The 16782-nt window shown below is 55.2% G+C and overlaps 1 long non-coding RNA gene across 1 annotated transcript; it reads right to left on the bottom strand.

The window, feature by feature from the left end:
• Positions 1–14198: 14198 nt before the first annotated feature.
• LOC148107198 (uncharacterized) lies at positions 14199–15723 on the bottom strand. Its single transcript, XR_015722924.1, has 3 exons — positions 15530–15723; positions 15227–15419; positions 14199–15035 (listed from the first exon to the last, which is right to left on the bottom strand). It is a non-coding gene; the product is annotated as an uncharacterized LOC148107198 (long non-coding RNA).
• Positions 15724–16782: the final 1059 nt, after the last annotated feature.

Genomic DNA, 16782 nt, shown 5'->3' with positions numbered 1-16782 from the left:
CTTAGACCATGCCTGGGCAATGTTGTTTCTTACACCTGGGTGTGTGGCATTTTGTTGAGCTGGCTACCCCCACTTGGGATAGGTGTTCCACAGCAAGCACCTATTGTTCGTCGGAAGCCGTTTTTGCCCCAGGGGTCTCCGGGCTCTGTTCGTTGGGCTTGAACTCCTGCTAGCAAAACCGCCGGGTTGAGGGAAGGGTTCAGACTGTGCCTGGGCCCTGCGGTCTCTTCCAGGTCAGTGTATGGCATTTCCTTCCCCTTGCCACAGGCACCTGGGAGCATGTCTACACGTGGAGAAAGACTTTCCCGTGGGAAGCCGGTTTTTGTCAAGCGGGTCCCAGTGCTCTGCTCCTCTCTTTTCACTCCTGCTGCCAGAAGCCCAGGGAGGATGGGAGGGCTTAGAACATGGCTGGGCACTGTGGTTTCTTCCAGAGAAGTGGAGGGCATTGGCTTTACCTTGCCACAACCACTTGGGATAGGGTCTGCACCTCAGGAAAACTGTTTCCGTGGGAAGCCGGCTTTTTGCAAAGGGGTCTCAGGGCCGTGGGCGTCGGGTGTCCCTCCGGCTCCCCAAAGCACAGGGACGAGGTGAGGGGCTTAGACCATGCCTGGGCAATGTTGTTTCTTACACCTGGGTGTGTGGCATTTTGTTGAGCTGGCTACCCCCACTTGGGATAGGTGTTCCACAGCAAGCACCTATTGTTCGTCGGAAGCCGTTTTTGCCCCAGGGGTCTCCGGGCTGTGTTCGTTGGGCTTGAACTCCTGCTAGCAAAACCGCCGGGTTGAGGGAAGGGTTCAGACTGTGCCTGGGCCCTGTGGTCTCTTCCAGGTCAGTGTATGGCATTTCCTTCCCCTTGCCACAGGCACCTGGGAGCATGTCTGCACGTGGAGAAAGACTTTCCCGTGGGAAGCCGGTTTTTGTCAAACGGGTCCCAGTGCTCTGCTCCTCTCTTTTCACTCCTGCTGCCAGAAGCCCAGGGAGGATGGGAGGGCTTAGAACATGGCTGGGCACTGTGGTTTCTTCCAGAGAAGTGGAGGGCATTTGCTTTACCTTGCCACAACCACTTGGGAGAGGGTCTACACCTCAGGAAAACTGTCTCCGTGGGAAGCCGGCTTTTTGCAAAGGGTTCTCAGGGCCGTGGGTCTCGGCTGTCCCTCCGACTCCCCAAAGCACAGGGACGAGGTGAGGGGCTTAGACCATGGCTGGGCAATATTGTTTCTTACACCTGGGTGTGTGGCATTTTGTTGAGCTGGCTACCCCCACTTGGGATAGGTGTTCCACAGCAAGCACCTATTGTTCGTCGGAAGCCGTTTTTGCCCCAGGGGTCTCCGGGCTGTGTTCGTTGGGCTTGAACTTCTGCTAGCAAAACCGCCGGGTTGAGGGAAGGGTTCAGACTGTGCCTGGGCCCTGCGGTCTCTTCCAGGTCAGTGTATGGCATTTCCTTCCCCTTGCCACAGGCACCTGGGAGCATGTCTACACGTGGAGAAAGACTTTCCCGTGGGAAGCCGGTTTTTGTCAAACGGGTCCCAGTGCTCTGCTCCTCTCTTTTCACTCCTGCTGCCAGAAGCCCAGGGAGGATGGGAGGGCTTAGAACATGGCTGGGCACTGGGGTTTCTTCCAGAGAAGTGGAGGGCATTGGCTTTACCTTGCCACAACCACTTGGGAGAGGGTCTGCACCTCAGGAAAACTGTTTCCGTGGGAAGCCGGCTTTTTGCAAAGGGGTCTCAGGGCCGTGGGCCTCGGGTGTCCCTCCGGCTCCCCAAAGCACAGGGACGAGGTGAGGGGCTTAGACCATACCTGGGCAATGTTGTTTCTTACACCTGGGTGTGTGGCATTTTGTTGAGCTGGCTACTCCCACTTGGGATAGGTGTTCCACAGCAAGCACCTATTGTTCGTCGGAAGCCGTTTTTGCCCCAGGGGTCTCCGGGCTGTGTTCGTTGGGCTTGAACTCCTGCTAGCAAAACCGCCGGGTTGAGGGAAGGGTTCAGACTGTGCCTGGGCCCTGTGGTCTCTTCCAGGTCAGTGTATGGCATTTCCTTCCCCTTGCCACAGGCACCTGGGAGCATGTCTGCACGTGGAGAAAGACTTTCCCGTGGGAAGCCGGTTTTTGTCAAACGGGTCCCAGTGCTCTGCTCCTCTCTTTTCACTCCTGCTGCCAGAAGCCCAGGGAGGATGGGAGGGCTTAGAACATGGCTGGGCACTGTGGTTTCTTCCAGAGAAGTGGAGGGCATTGGCTTTACCTTGCCACAACCACTTGGGAGAGGGTCTACACCTCAGGAAAACTGTCTCCGTGGGAAGCCGGCTTTTTGCAAAGGTGGCTCAGGGCCGTGGGCCTCGGCTGTCCCTCCGGCTCCCCAAAGCACAGGGACGAGGTGAGGGGCTTAGACCATGCCTGGGCAATGTTGTTTCTTACACCTGGGTGTGTGGCATTTTGTTGAGCTGGCTACCCCCACTTGGGATAGGTGTTCCACAGCAAGCACCTATTGTTCGTCGGAAGCCGTTTTTGCCCCAGGGGTCTCCGGGCTGTGTTCGTTGGGCTTGAACTCCTGCTAGCAAAACCGCCGGGTTGAGGGAAGGGTTCAGACTGTGCCTGGGCCCTGTGGTCTCTTCCAGGTCAGTGTATGGCATTTCCTTCCCCTTGCCACAGGCACCTGGGAGCATGTCTGCACGTGGAGAAAGACTTTCCCGTGGGAAGCCGGTTTTTGTCAAACGGGTCCCAGTGCTCTGCTCCTCTCTTTTCACTCCTGCTGCCAGAAGCCCAGGGAGGATGGGAGGGCTTAGAACATGGCTGGGGACTGTGGTTTCTTCCAGAGAAGTGGAGGGCATTTGCTTTACCTTGCCACAACCACTTGGGAGAGGGTCTACACCTCAGGAAAACTGTCTCCGTGGGAAGCCGGCTTTTTGCAAAGGGTTCTCAGGGCCGTGGGCCTCGGCTGTCCCTCCGACTCCCCAAAGCACAGGGACGAGGTGAGGGGCTTAGACCATGCCTGGGCAATGTTGTTTCTTACACCTGGGTGTGTGGCATTTTGTTGAGCTGGCTACCCCCACTTGGGATAGGTGTTCCACAGCAAGCACCTATTGTTCGTCGGAAGCCGTTTTTGCCCCAGGGGTCTCCGGGCTGTGTTCGTTGGGCTTGAACTCCTGCTAGCAAAACCGCCGGGTTGAGGGAAGGGTTCAGACTGTGCCTGGGCCCTGCGGTCTCTTCCAGGTCAGTGTATGGCATTTCCTTCCCCTTGCCACAGGCACCTGGGAGCATGTCTACACGTGGAGAAAGACTTTCCCGTGGGAAGCCGGTTTTTGTCAAGCGGGTCCCAGTGCTCTGCTCCTCTCTTTTCACTCCTGCTGCCAGAAGCCCAGGGAGGATGGGAGGGCTTAGAACATGGCTGGGCACTGTGGTTTCTTCCAGAGAAGTGGAGGGCATTGGCTTTACCTTGCCACAACCACTTGGGATAGGGTCTGCACCTCAGGAAAACTGTTTCCGTGGGAAGCCGGCTTTTTGCAAAGGGGTCTCAGGGCCGTGGGCGTCGGGTGTCCCTCCGGCTCCCCAAAGCACAGGGACGAGGTGAGGGGCTTAGACCATGCCTGGGCAATGTTGTTTCTTACACCTGGGTGTGTGGCATTTTGTTGAGCTGGCTACCCCCACTTGGGATAGGTGTTCCACAGCAAGCACCTATTGTTCGTCGGAAGCCGTTTTTGCCCCAGGGGTCTCCGGGCTGTGTTCGTTGGGCTTGAACTTCTGCTAGCAAAACCGCCGGGTTGAGGGAAGGGTTCAGACTGTGCCTGGGCCCTGCGGTCTCTTCCAGGTCAGTGTATGGCATTTCCTTCCCCTTGCCACAGGCACCTGGGAGCATGTCTACACGTGGAGAAAGACTTTCCCGTGGGAAGCCGGTTTTTGTCAAACGGGTCCCAGTGCTCTGCTCCTCTCTTTTCACTCCTGCTGCCAGAAGCCCAGGGAGGATGGGAGGGCTTAGAACATGGCTGGGCACTGGGGTTTCTTCCAGAGAAGTGGAGGGCATTGGCTTTACCTTGCCACAACCACTTGGGAGAGGGTCTGCACCTCAGGAAAACTGTTTCCGTGGGAAGCCGGCTTTTTGCAAAGGGGTCTCAGGGCCGTGGGCGTCGGGTGTCCCTCCGGCTCCCCAAAGCACAGGGACGAGGTGAGGGGCTTAGACCATGCCTGGGCAATGTTGTTTCTTACACCTGGGTGTGTGGCATTTTGTTGAGCTGGCTACCCCCACTTGGGATAGGTGTTCCACAGCAAGCACCTATTGTTCGTCGGAAGCCGTTTTTGCCCCAGGGGTCTCCGGGCTGTGTTCGTTGGGCTTGAACTCCTGCTAGCAAAACCGCCGGGTTGAGGGAAGGGTTCAGACTGTGCCTGGGCCCTGTGGTCTCTTCCAGGTCAGTGTATGGCATTTCCTTCCCCTTGCCACAGGCACCTGGGAGCATGTCTGCACGTGGAGAAAGACTTTCCCGTGGGAAGCCGGTTTTTGTCAAACGGGTCCCAGTGCTCTGCTCCTCTCTTTTCACTCCTGCTGCCAGAAGCCCAGGGAGGATGGGAGGGCTTAGAACATGGCTGGGCACTGTGGTTTCTTCCAGAGAAGTGGAGGGCATTTGCTTTACCTTGCCACAACCACTTGGGAGAGGGTCTACACCTCAGGAAAACTGTCTCCGTGGGAAGCCGGCTTTTTGCAAAGGGTTCTCAGGGCCGTGGGCCTCGGCTGTCCCTCCGACTCCCCAAAGCACAGGGACGAGGTGAGGGGCTTAGACCATGGCTGGGCAATATTGTTTCTTACACCTGGGTGTGTGGCATTTTGTTGAGCTGGCTACCCCCACTTGGGATAGGTGTTCCACAGCAAGCACCTATTGTTCGTCGGAAGCCGTTTTTGCCCCAGGGGTCTCCGGGCTGTGTTCGTTGGGCTTGAACTTCTGCTAGCAAAACCGCCGGGTTGAGGGAAGGGTTCAGACTGTGCCTGGGCCCTGCGGTCTCTTCCAGGTCAGTGTATGGCATTTCCTTCCCCTTGCCACAGGCACCTGGGAGCATGTCTACACGTGGAGAAAGACTTTCCCGTGGGAAGCCGGTTTTTGTCAAACGGGTCCCAGTGCTCTGCTCCTCTCTTTTCACTCCTGCTGCCAGAAGCCCAGGGAGGATGGGAGGGCTTAGAACATGGCTGGGCACTGGGGTTTCTTCCAGAGAAGTGGAGGGCATTGGCTTTACCTTGCCACAACCACTTGGGAGAGGGTCTGCACCTCAGGAAAACTGTTTCCGTGGGAAGCCGGCTTTTTGCAAAGGGGTCTCAGGGCCGTGGGCCTCGGGTGTCCCTCCGGCTCCCCAAAGCACAGGGACGAGGTGAGGGGCTTAGACCATACCTGGGCAATGTTGTTTCTTACACCTGGGTGTGTGGCATTTTGTTGAGCTGGCTACTCCCACTTGGGATAGGTGTTCCACAGCAAGCACCTATTGTTCGTCGGAAGCCGTTTTTGCCCCAGGGGTATCCGGGCTGTGTTCGTTGGGCTTGAACTCCTGCTAGCAAAACCGCCGGGTTGAGGGAAGGGTTCAGACTGTGCCTGGGCCCTGTGGTCTCTTCCAGGTCAGTGTATGGCATTTCCTTCCCCTTGCCACAGGCACCTGGGAGCATGTCTGCACGTGGAGAAAGACTTTCCCGTGGGAAGCCGGTTTTTGTCAAACGGGTCCCAGTGCTCTGCTCCTCTCTTTTCACTCCTGCTGCCAGAAGCCCAGGGAGGATGGGAGGGCTTAGAACATGGCTGGGCACTGTGGTTTCTTCCAGAGAAGTGGAGGGCATTGGCTTTACCTTGCCACAACCACTTGGGAGAGGGTCTACACCTCAGGAAAACTGTCTCCGTGGGAAGCCGGCTTTTTGCAAAGGTGGCTCAGGGCCGTGGGCGTCGGGTGTCCCTCCGGCTCCCCAAAGCACAGGGACGAGGTGAGGGGCTTAGACCATGCCTGGGCAATGTTGTTTCTTACACCTGGGTGTGTGGCATTTTGTTGAGCTGGCTACCCCCACTTGGGATAGGTGTTCCACAGCAAGCACCTATTGTTCGTCGGAAGCCGTTTTTGCCCCAGGGGTCTCCGGGCTGTGTTCGTTGGGCTTGAACTCCTGCTAGCAAAACCGCCGGGTTGAGGGAAGGGTTCAGACTGTGCCTGGGCCCTGTGGTCTCTTCCAGGTCAGTGTATGGCATTTCCTTCCCCTTGCCACAGGCACCTGGGAGCATGTCTTCACGTGGAGAAAGACTTTCCCGTGGGAAGCCGGTTTTTGTCAAACGGGTCCCAGTGCTCTGCTCCTCTCTTTTCACTCCTGCTGCCAGAAGCCCAGGGAGGATGGGAGGGCTTAGAACATGGCTGGGGACTGTGGTTTCTTCCAGAGAAGTGGAGGGCATTTGCTTTACCTTGCCACAACCACTTGGGAGAGGGTCTACACCTCAGGAAAACTGTCTCCGTGGGAAGCCGGCTTTTTGCAAAGGGTTCTCAGGGCCGTGGGCCTCGGCTGTCCCTCCGACTCCCCAAAGCACAGGGACGAGGTGAGGGGCTTAGACCATGCCTGGGCAATGTTGTTTCTTACACCTGGGTGTGTGGCATTTTGTTGAGCTGGCTACCCCCACTTGGGATAGGTGTTCCACAGCAAGCACCTATTGTTCGTCGGAAGCCGTTTTTGCCCCAGGGGTCTCCGGGCTCTGTTCGTTGGGCTTGAACTCCTGCTAGCAAAACCGCCGGGTTGAGGGAAGGGTTCAGACTGTGCCTGGGCCCTGCGGTCTCTTCCAGGTCAGTGTATGGCATTTCCTTCCCCTTGCCACAGGCACCTGGGAGCATGTCTACACGTGGAGAAAGACTTTCCCGTGGGAAGCCGGTTTTTGTCAAGCGGGTCCCAGTGCTCTGCTCCTCTCTTTTCACTCCTGCTGCCAGAAGCCCAGGGAGGATGGGAGGGCTTAGAACATGGCTGGGCACTGTGGTTTCTTCCAGAGAAGTGGAGGGCATTGGCTTTACCTTGCCACAACCACTTGGGATAGGGTCTGCACCTCAGGAAAACTGTTTCCGTGGGAAGCCGGCTTTTTGCAAAGGGGTCTCAGGGCCGTGGGCGTCGGGTGTCCCTCCGGCTCCCCAAAGCACAGGGACGAGGTGAGGGGCTTAGACCATGCCTGGGCAATGTTGTTTCTTACACCTGGGTGTGTGGCATTTTGTTGAGCTGGCTACCCCCACTTGGGATAGGTGTTCCACAGCAAGCACCTATTGTTCGTCGGAAGCCGTTTTTGCCCCAGGGGTCTCCGGGCTGTGTTCGTTGGGCTTGAACTCCTGCTAGCAAAACCGCCGGGTTGAGGGAAGGGTTCAGACTGTGCCTGGGCCCTGTGGTCTCTTCCAGGTCAGTGTATGGCATTTCCTTCCCCTTGCCACAGGCACCTGGGAGCATGTCTGCACGTGGAGAAAGACTTTCCCGTGGGAAGCCGGTTTTTGTCAAACGGGTCCCAGTGCTCTGCTCCTCTCTTTTCACTCCTGCTGCCAGAAGCCCAGGGAGGATGGGAGGGCTTAGAACATGGCTGGGCACTGTGGTTTCTTCCAGAGAAGTGGAGGGCATTTGCTTTACCTTGCCACAACCACTTGGGAGAGGGTCTACACCTCAGGAAAACTGTCTCCGTGGGAAGCCGGCTTTTTGCAAAGGGTTCTCAGGGCCGTGGGTCTCGGCTGTCCCTCCGACTCCCCAAAGCACAGGGACGAGGTGAGGGGCTTAGACCATGGCTGGGCAATATTGTTTCTTACACCTGGGTGTGTGGCATTTTGTTGAGCTGGCTACCCCCACTTGGGATAGGTGTTCCACAGCAAGCACCTATTGTTCGTCGGAAGCCGTTTTTGCCCCAGGGGTCTCCGGGCTGTGTTCGTTGGGCTTGAACTTCTGCTAGCAAAACCGCCGGGTTGAGGGAAGGGTTCAGACTGTGCCTGGGCCCTGCGGTCTCTTCCAGGTCAGTGTATGGCATTTCCTTCCCCTTGCCACAGGCACCTGGGAGCATGTCTACACGTGGAGAAAGACTTTCCCGTGGGAAGCCGGTTTTTGTCAAACGGGTCCCAGTGCTCTGCTCCTCTCTTTTCACTCCTGCTGCCAGAAGCCCAGGGAGGATGGGAGGGCTTAGAACATGGCTGGGCACTGGGGTTTCTTCCAGAGAAGTGGAGGGCATTGGCTTTACCTTGCCACAACCACTTGGGAGAGGGTCTGCACCTCAGGAAAACTGTTTCCGTGGGAAGCCGGCTTTTTGCAAAGGGGTCTCAGGGCCGTGGGCCTCGGGTGTCCCTCCGGCTCCCCAAAGCACAGGGACGAGGTGAGGGGCTTAGACCATACCTGGGCAATGTTGTTTCTTACACCTGGGTGTGTGGCATTTTGTTGAGCTGGCTACTCCCACTTGGGATAGGTGTTCCACAGCAAGCACCTATTGTTCGTCGGAAGCCGTTTTTGCCCCAGGGGTCTCCGGGCTGTGTTCGTTGGGCTTGAACTCCTGCTAGCAAAACCGCCGGGTTGAGGGAAGGGTTCAGACTGTGCCTGGGCCCTGTGGTCTCTTCCAGGTCAGTGTATGGCATTTCCTTCCCCTTGCCACAGGCACCTGGGAGCATGTCTGCACGTGGAGAAAGACTTTCCCGTGGGAAGCCGGTTTTTGTCAAACGGGTCCCAGTGCTCTGCTCCTCTCTTTTCACTCCTGCTGCCAGAAGCCCAGGGAGGATGGGAGGGCTTAGAACATGGCTGGGCACTGTGGTTTCTTCCAGAGAAGTGGAGGGCATTGGCTTTACCTTGCCACAACCACTTGGGAGAGGGTCTACACCTCAGGAAAACTGTCTCCGTGGGAAGCCGGCTTTTTGCAAAGGTGGCTCAGGGCCGTGGGCCTCGGCTGTCCCTCCGGCTCCCCAAAGCACAGGGACGAGGTGAGGGGCTTAGACCATGCCTGGGCAATGTTGTTTCTTACACCTGGGTGTGTGGCATTTTGTTGAGCTGGCTACCCCCACTTGGGATAGGTGTTCCACAGCAAGCACCTATTGTTCGTCGGAAGCCGTTTTTGCCCCAGGGGTCTCCGGGCTGTGTTCGTTGGGCTTGAACTCCTGCTAGCAAAACCGCCGGGTTGAGGGAAGGGTTCAGACTGTGCCTGGGCCCTGTGGTCTCTTCCAGGTCAGTGTATGGCATTTCCTTCCCCTTGCCACAGGCACCTGGGAGCATGTCTGCACGTGGAGAAAGACTTTCCCGTGGGAAGCCGGTTTTTGTCAAACGGGTCCCAGTGCTCTGCTCCTCTCTTTTCACTCCTGCTGCCAGAAGCCCAGGGAGGATGGGAGGGCTTAGAACATGGCTGGGGACTGTGGTTTCTTCCAGAGAAGTGGAGGGCATTTGCTTTACCTTGCCACAACCACTTGGGAGAGGGTCTACACCTCAGGAAAACTGTCTCCGTGGGAAGCCGGCTTTTTGCAAAGGGTTCTCAGGGCCGTGGGCCTCGGCTGTCCCTCCGACTCCCCAAAGCACAGGGACGAGGTGAGGGGCTTAGACCATGCCTGGGCAATGTTGTTTCTTACACCTGGGTGTGTGGCATTTTGTTGAGCTGGCTACCCCCACTTGGGATAGGTGTTCCACAGCAAGCACCTATTGTTCGTCGGAAGCCGTTTTTGCCCCAGGGGTCTCCGGGCTGTGTTCGTTGGGCTTGAACTCCTGCTAGCAAAACCGCCGGGTTGAGGGAAGGGTTCAGACTGTGCCTGGGCCCTGCGGTCTCTTCCAGGTCAGTGTATGGCATTTCCTTCCCCTTGCCACAGGCACCTGGGAGCATGTCTACACGTGGAGAAAGACTTTCCCGTGGGAAGCCGGTTTTTGTCAAGCGGGTCCCAGTGCTCTGCTCCTCTCTTTTCACTCCTGCTGCCAGAAGCCCAGGGAGGATGGGAGGGCTTAGAACATGGCTGGGCACTGTGGTTTCTTCCAGAGAAGTGGAGGGCATTGGCTTTACCTTGCCACAACCACTTGGGATAGGGTCTGCACCTCAGGAAAACTGTTTCCGTGGGAAGCCGGCTTTTTGCAAAGGGGTCTCAGGGCCGTGGGCGTCGGGTGTCCCTCCGGCTCCCCAAAGCACAGGGACGAGGTGAGGGGCTTAGACCATGCCTGGGCAATGTTGTTTCTTACACCTGGGTGTGTGGCATTTTGTTGAGCTGGCTACCCCCACTTGGGATAGGTGTTCCACAGCAAGCACCTATTGTTCGTCGGAAGCCGTTTTTGCCCCAGGGGTCTCCGGGCTGTGTTCGTTGGGCTTGAACTCCTGCTAGCAAAACCGCCGGGTTGAGGGAAGGGTTCAGACTGTGCCTGGGCCCTGTGGTCTCTTCCAGGTCAGTGTATGGCATTTCCTTCCCCTTGCCACAGGCACCTGGGAGCATGTCTGCACGTGGAGAAAGACTTTCCCGTGGGAAGCCGGTTTTTGTCAAACGGGTCCCAGTGCTCTGCTCCTCTCTTTTCACTCCTGCTGCCAGAAGCCCAGGGAGGATGGGAGGGCTTAGAACATGGCTGGGCACTGTGGTTTCTTCCAGAGAAGTGGAGGGCATTGGCTTTACCTTGCCACAACCACTTGGGAGAGGGTCTACACCTCAGGAAAACTGTCTCCGTGGGAAGCCGGCTTTTTGCAAAGGTGGCTCAGGGCCGTGGGCCTCGGCTGTCCCTCCGGCTCCCCAAGGCACAGGGACGAGGTGAGGGGCTTAGACCATGCCTGGGCAATGTTGTTTCTTACACCTGGGTGTGTGGCATTTTGTTGAGCTGGCTACCCCCACTTGGGATAGGTGTTCCACAGCAAGCACCTATTGTTCGTCGGAAGCCGTTTTTGCCCCAGGGGTCTCGGGGCTGTGTTCGTTGGGCTTGAACTCCTGCTAGCAAAACCGCCGGGTTGAGGGAAGGGTTCAGACTGTGCCTGGGCCCTGTGGTCTCTTCCAGGTCAGTGTATGGCATTTCCTTCCCCTTGCCACAGGCACCTGGGAGCATGTCTGCACGTGGAGAAAGACTTTCCCGTGGGAAGCCGGTTTTTGTCAAACGGGTCCCAGTGCTCTGCTCCTCTCTTTTCACTCCTGCTGCCAGAAGCCCAGGGAGGATGGGAGGGCTTAGAACATGGCTGGGCACTGTGGTTTCTTCCAGAGAAGTGGAGGGCATTGGCTTTACCTTGCCACAACCACTTGGGATAGGGTCTGCACATCAGTACAACTGTTTCCGTGGGAAGCCGGCTTTTTGCAAAGGGGTCTCAGGGCCGTGGGCCTCGGGTGTCCCTCCGGCTCCCCAAAGCACAGGGACGAGGTGAGGGGCTTAGACCATGGCTGGACAATGTTGTTTCTTACACCTGGGTGTGTGGCATTTTGTTGAGCTGGCTACCCCCACTTGGGATAGGTGTTCCACAGCAAGCACCTATTGTTCGTCGGAAGCCGTTTTTGCCCCAGGGGTCTCCGGGCTGTGTTCGTTGGGCTTGAACTCCTGCTAGCAAAACCGCCGGGTTGAGGGAAGGGTTCAGACTGTGCCTGGGCCCTGTGGTCTCTTCCAGGTCAGTGTATGGCATTTCCTTCCCCTTGCCACAGGCACCTGGGAGCATGTCTGCACGTGGAGAAAGACTTTCCCGTGGGAAGCCGGTTTTTGTCAAACGGGTCCCAGTGCTCTGCTCCTCTCTTTTCACTCCTGCTGCCAGAAGCCCAGGGAGGATGGGAGGGCTTAGAACATGGCTGGGCACTGGGGTTTCTTCCAGAGAAGTGGAGGGCATTTGCTTTACCTTGCCACAACCACTTGGGAGAGGGTCTACACCTCAGGAAAACTGTCTCCGTGGGAAGCCGGCTTTTTGCAAAGGGTTCTCAGGGCCGTGGGCCTCGGGTGTCCCTCCGACTCCCCAAAGCACAGGGACGAGGTGAGGGGCTTAGACCATGGCTGGGCAATATTGTTTCTTACACCTGGGTGTGTGGCATTTTGTTGAGCTGGCTACCCCCACTTGGGATAGGTGTTCCACAGCAAGCACCTATTGTTCGTCGGAAGCCGTTTTTGCCCCAGGGGTCTCCGGGCTGTGTTCGTTGGGCTTGAACTTCTGCTAGCAAAACCGCCGGGTTGAGGGAAGGGTTCAGACTGTGCCTGGGCCCTGCGGTCTCTTCCAGGTCAGTGTATGGCATTTCCTTCCCCTTGCCACAGGCACCTGGGAGCATGTCTACACGTGGAGAAAGACTTTCCCGTGGGAAGCCGGTTTTTGTCAAACGGGTCCCAGTGCTCTGCTCCTCTCTTTTCACTCCTGCTGCCAGAAGCCCAGGGAGGATGGGAGGGCTTAGAACATGGCTGGGCACTGGGGTTTCTTCCAGAGAAGTGGAGGGCATTGGCTTTACCTTGCCACAACCACTTGGGAGAGGGTCTGCACCTCAGGAAAACTGTTTCCGTGGGAAGCCGGCTTTTTGCAAAGGGGTCTCAGGGCCGTGGGCCTCGGGTGTCCCTCCGGCTCCCCAAAGCACAGGGACGAGGTGAGGGGCTTAGACCATACCTGGGCAATGTTGTTTCTTACACCTGGGTGTGTGGCATTTTGTTGAGCTGGCTACTCCCACTTGGGATAGGTGTTCCACAGCAAGCACCTATTGTTCGTCGGAAGCCGTTTTTGCCCCAGGGGTATCCGGGCTGTGTTCGTTGGGCTTGAACTCCTGCTAGCAAAACCGCCGGGTTGAGGGAAGGGTTCAGACTGTGCCTGGGCCCTGTGGTCTCTTCCAGGTCAGTGTATGGCATTTCCTTCCCCTTGCCACAGGCACCTGGGAGCATGTCTGCACGTGGAGAAAGACTTTCCCGTGGGAAGCCGGTTTTTGTCAAACGGGTCCCAGTGCTCTGCTCCTCTCTTTTCACTCCTGCTGCCAGAAGCCCAGGGAGGATGGGAGGGCTTAGAACATGGCTTGGCACTGGGGTTTCTTCCAGAGAAGTGGAGGGCATTGGCTTTACCTTGCCACAACCACTTGTGAGAGGGTCTGCACCTCAGGAAAACTCTTTCCGTGGGAAGCCGGCTTTTTGCAAAGGGGTCTCAGGGCCGTGAGCCTCGGGTGTCCCTCCGGCTCCCCAAAGCACAGGGACGAGGTGAGGGGCTTAGACCATGCCTGGGCAATGTTGCTTCTTACACCTGGGTGTGAGGCATTTTGTTGACCTGGCTACCCCCACTTGGGATAGGTTTTCCACAGCAAGCACCTATTGTTCGTCGGAAGCCGTCTTTGCCCCAGGGGTCTCCGGGCTGTGTTCGTTGGGGTTGAACTCCTGCTAGCAAACCCGCCGGGATGAGGGAAGGGCTCAGTCGGTGCCTGGGCCCTGTGGTCTCTTACAGATCAGTGTACGGCATTTACTTCACCTTGCCACAGGCAGTTGTGAGCATGTTTGCACGTTATGAAAGATTTTTCCGTTGGAAGCCGGTTTTTCTCAAATGGGTCTCCGTGTTGTGCTCCTCTGTTTTCACTCATGCTTCCAGAAGCCCAGTGATGATGTTAGGGCTTAGAACATGGCTGGGCACTGTGGTTTCTTCCAGAGAAGTTGATGGCCTTTGCTTTACCTTGCCACAACCACTTGTGAGAGGGTCTGCACCTTAGGAAAACTGTTTCCTTTGGAAGCCGGCTTTTTACCTAATGGGTCAGGGCTGTGGGGCTCGGGTTTCCCTCATGCTACCAAAAGCACAGTGACGATGTCTGGGCTTAGACCATGCCTGGGGAATGTTGTTTCTTGCACATAAGTGTGTGGCATTCTTTTTACTTTGCTACAACCACTTTGGATAGGTTTTCCACATCAAGAACTTTTTTTTCTTCGGAAGCCGTTTCTGCCCCAAGTGTCCCATGCTGTGTTCGTTCGGGTTTATCTCCTGCTAGCAAACTGTGGTCTCTTACAGATCAGTGTATGGCATTTACTTCACCTTGGCACAGGCACTTGTGAGCATGTTTGCACGTTACGAAAGATTTTTCCGTTGGAAGCCGGTTTTTGTCAATCTCATAGGGAAGAAACAGAAACTCTTTGGCATAACCTGACTCACCCAGCATCAGGAAAGCAGTTCCAGAACTCAGCCCAGGGCCCCTGTCGCCTACCCAATTGTAGCCACCACCATGCCTCTATCGAAAGGAATTCCGAAAGACTCTCCTCTGACTCCACTACCAAAGAAACAGCAGATTGAATATGGCACTTCAAAATATCGAGATGATACATCTGGTATAGTTAGATACACAAGGTTTACCTTTATTTTTTTATCGTTTTTTATTACATAATGTTATAGTCTCCATACAGTATAGTAAATTTCGATGATACATTAGTTGCATATAACACCCAGTGCACCATGCAATATGTGCCCTCCTTACTACCCAACACCAGCATATATTTTAAACAGCAAAATGCTGCTCTGAATAATTTTGAATTTTCCCTCGACCCCCATTGTAACTCTTGGGATGAAAAGACTAATCAGTGATGAAACATCACCTTTGACAATTGGAAAGACATCATCCATATTTGTATGTGACGACAAAAGGCCATCTAACACTAAATGGTGGCCACTCACCCATATCTTAGGCCCAACTGTATAAACACTGTCAAACGTATATCTTAAAAATAGACAAAGAGTAAACCTCACCTTCCCTTTCTAATGAAAGAGTGTTTCTAGGAAACAGCTGTTCAAAATACATTCATAAGCAGTCAATGAACAGAGAAAATGGGATCCCCTGCAAAGTGCTCCAAGCTCAGAAACTAAGTACCTCCTTCACCAAATTCAGAACGCTGACAACTATTACTTAAGTTTTACTTCATGGCTCAACTAGAGAAAAGAGAAAAACCCAGGAGATGGTGGGTTCATGAGAGGTTTTACTTCCAGTCCTGATGTGGATATGACATTTCTCCAAATGGACCTGCCGCTTTCTCTGAATGCTGGATCCCGTGTCAAGCTGCCTCACTGACTCAGATGCAGACGTTCAGAACGTAGGGTGTCGCGGAGCCAGAGCAGAGAAGTGTTGTCAGATGGGTAGAAGCAGCTCCTCGGACCTAAAGCCTGCACACCTGCTGTGGTTTCTGGGAGAAGGGGAAACATAGACTTGTCTTTTAGTAGTAATTATCTCCCAGCCCATTGCCACCATTCCCAGGAAACAGCTAGCACAATGCTGAAGTTGGGTAAGGGCTCTGGGCCTTCCTAGCGCCCCACCTGTGCCTGAGGGAACAGGGAATACCCTGCTGAACTCGGGGAACTGCTCAAGGTCCATTACCTGCACTGTGTCGGGGGACAGGGGCACCGCACTGAAGTTGGGGACTGTGCGGTCCTTTCTCTCGCTCTTCTTGGGGAACACGGGAAACCCTGGAATGTCTGCGAACCATCCCACAAAAGCTTTGCTGAGCGGGTGCCCTGGAGTTCCTGGGTCTGGAGTGTATGGCCAGTTGACGGAGACTAGGCAGAAGAGACTTTCAAGGGAAAAAGGAAAGAAAACTGAGTCTCCATGATGAACTCTCTCAACATGCCCTTCCAGAACCCTGCCTCTTACCCGGGGTGCCCCTACTCCCAGAAAGCCCACCTATGGCCACACAGCATGCATTCACCCAGCCAGGAACTCCACAGGTCCACTCTCTCAAAACTCCACTTCCTTGGCTCCTGGTCTGCGTCCTTGGGCTGCTCCGGATCTGCACACAGAGACGTAGCTCCACCCCCATGGGGTGATTGCTTGGGGAGTATGATGCTTCCAACTCCTTGAATGCCAGGCAACCGGCCCCATGACTCACAACTCTGGGAGTGCAGAGGTCCAGGAGGCACCTCCTTGGCTAAACGCCCTGAGCAGGCATGACAGGGATCATGGGCAGGGCTGCAATCACACACACACACACACACACACACACACACGGCCCCTTTCGCGGACCCCTCTAGCTGCAGACCACCCTCAGAGCCCTGCCCCTTCCCTTCTGCACCAACCCTTCCTGCAAGGGTGTGCCTGGTTCCTGGCAAGGTCAGCTGCTCTCAGACTGTTCCAGCCTTGGGCTTTAGGAAATGCAATGCTTTTATGCATATCCAAGGCAATTTTAAGCGCCAAAAGGAATGCTCCAAGCGGGAATAGCTTTGCCTTCTTGTCTCACCCATGGAGTGGATAGTGCTTCTCAGACCTTCAAAACATCCTTCTAGGGTGAGCCCATTTGTGCTGCAATCTATATACACATGCTTAGTTCTACAGGGAAGGAAGGAAAAGCCGGCCTTCTGTTCTGTCGCGGTTGTGAACCAGGAACATTTATTTTTCACTTGAAAACAGAGTGTTATTGTCGACACTAAATGAAGGAACCTTTTAAAACATTTTAGAGAGGAAGGAAGAGAGTTTTATTCAAACCCAAGTCAAGGACAGCTGCCTGGGAGACACAATATTCACAAAGAAGGGAGTGCTCCAGGGAAGGAACATTTAGGGCAGGGTCATATATTTGTTCTGAGTTGTGCTACGTACAGTTATACATCACGATGAGGAAGAAGGTTCCAGAAAGTGACAGACTTTTTCTTATGTTTTCATTATGTACAAATCAGTATGACTTTAATCTTATGGGAGCAAGAAAGGTTCTTTTGTGTTCTCACCTTGATGTTGGCAAAGGCATTTTTTGGTTCTCTTTTTCTTTTTGATGCATATGGACAATAAGTGCTGGGGGCAGAAATAGGGCCCATGCTTTGAGGGTTTGCCCAGTCATTTTGAGCTGGGTAAAATGTTAAAGGAGAGCTTTCCTGGGAGGCCAAGATCAGGCCTCACAGATGGTATGACATAAAAATTACTCTTATCCTTATCATCACTACCAAATG

The sequence above is a fragment of the Ursus americanus genome, chromosome 34 (genome assembly GCF_024610735.1).
Source record: "Ursus americanus isolate L20-20 chromosome 34, mUrsAme1.1.p, whole genome shotgun sequence".
NCBI classification, from domain to species: Eukaryota; Metazoa; Chordata; class Mammalia; order Carnivora; family Ursidae; genus Ursus; species Ursus americanus.
This window is presented reverse-complemented; position numbering and strand designations above follow the sequence as displayed.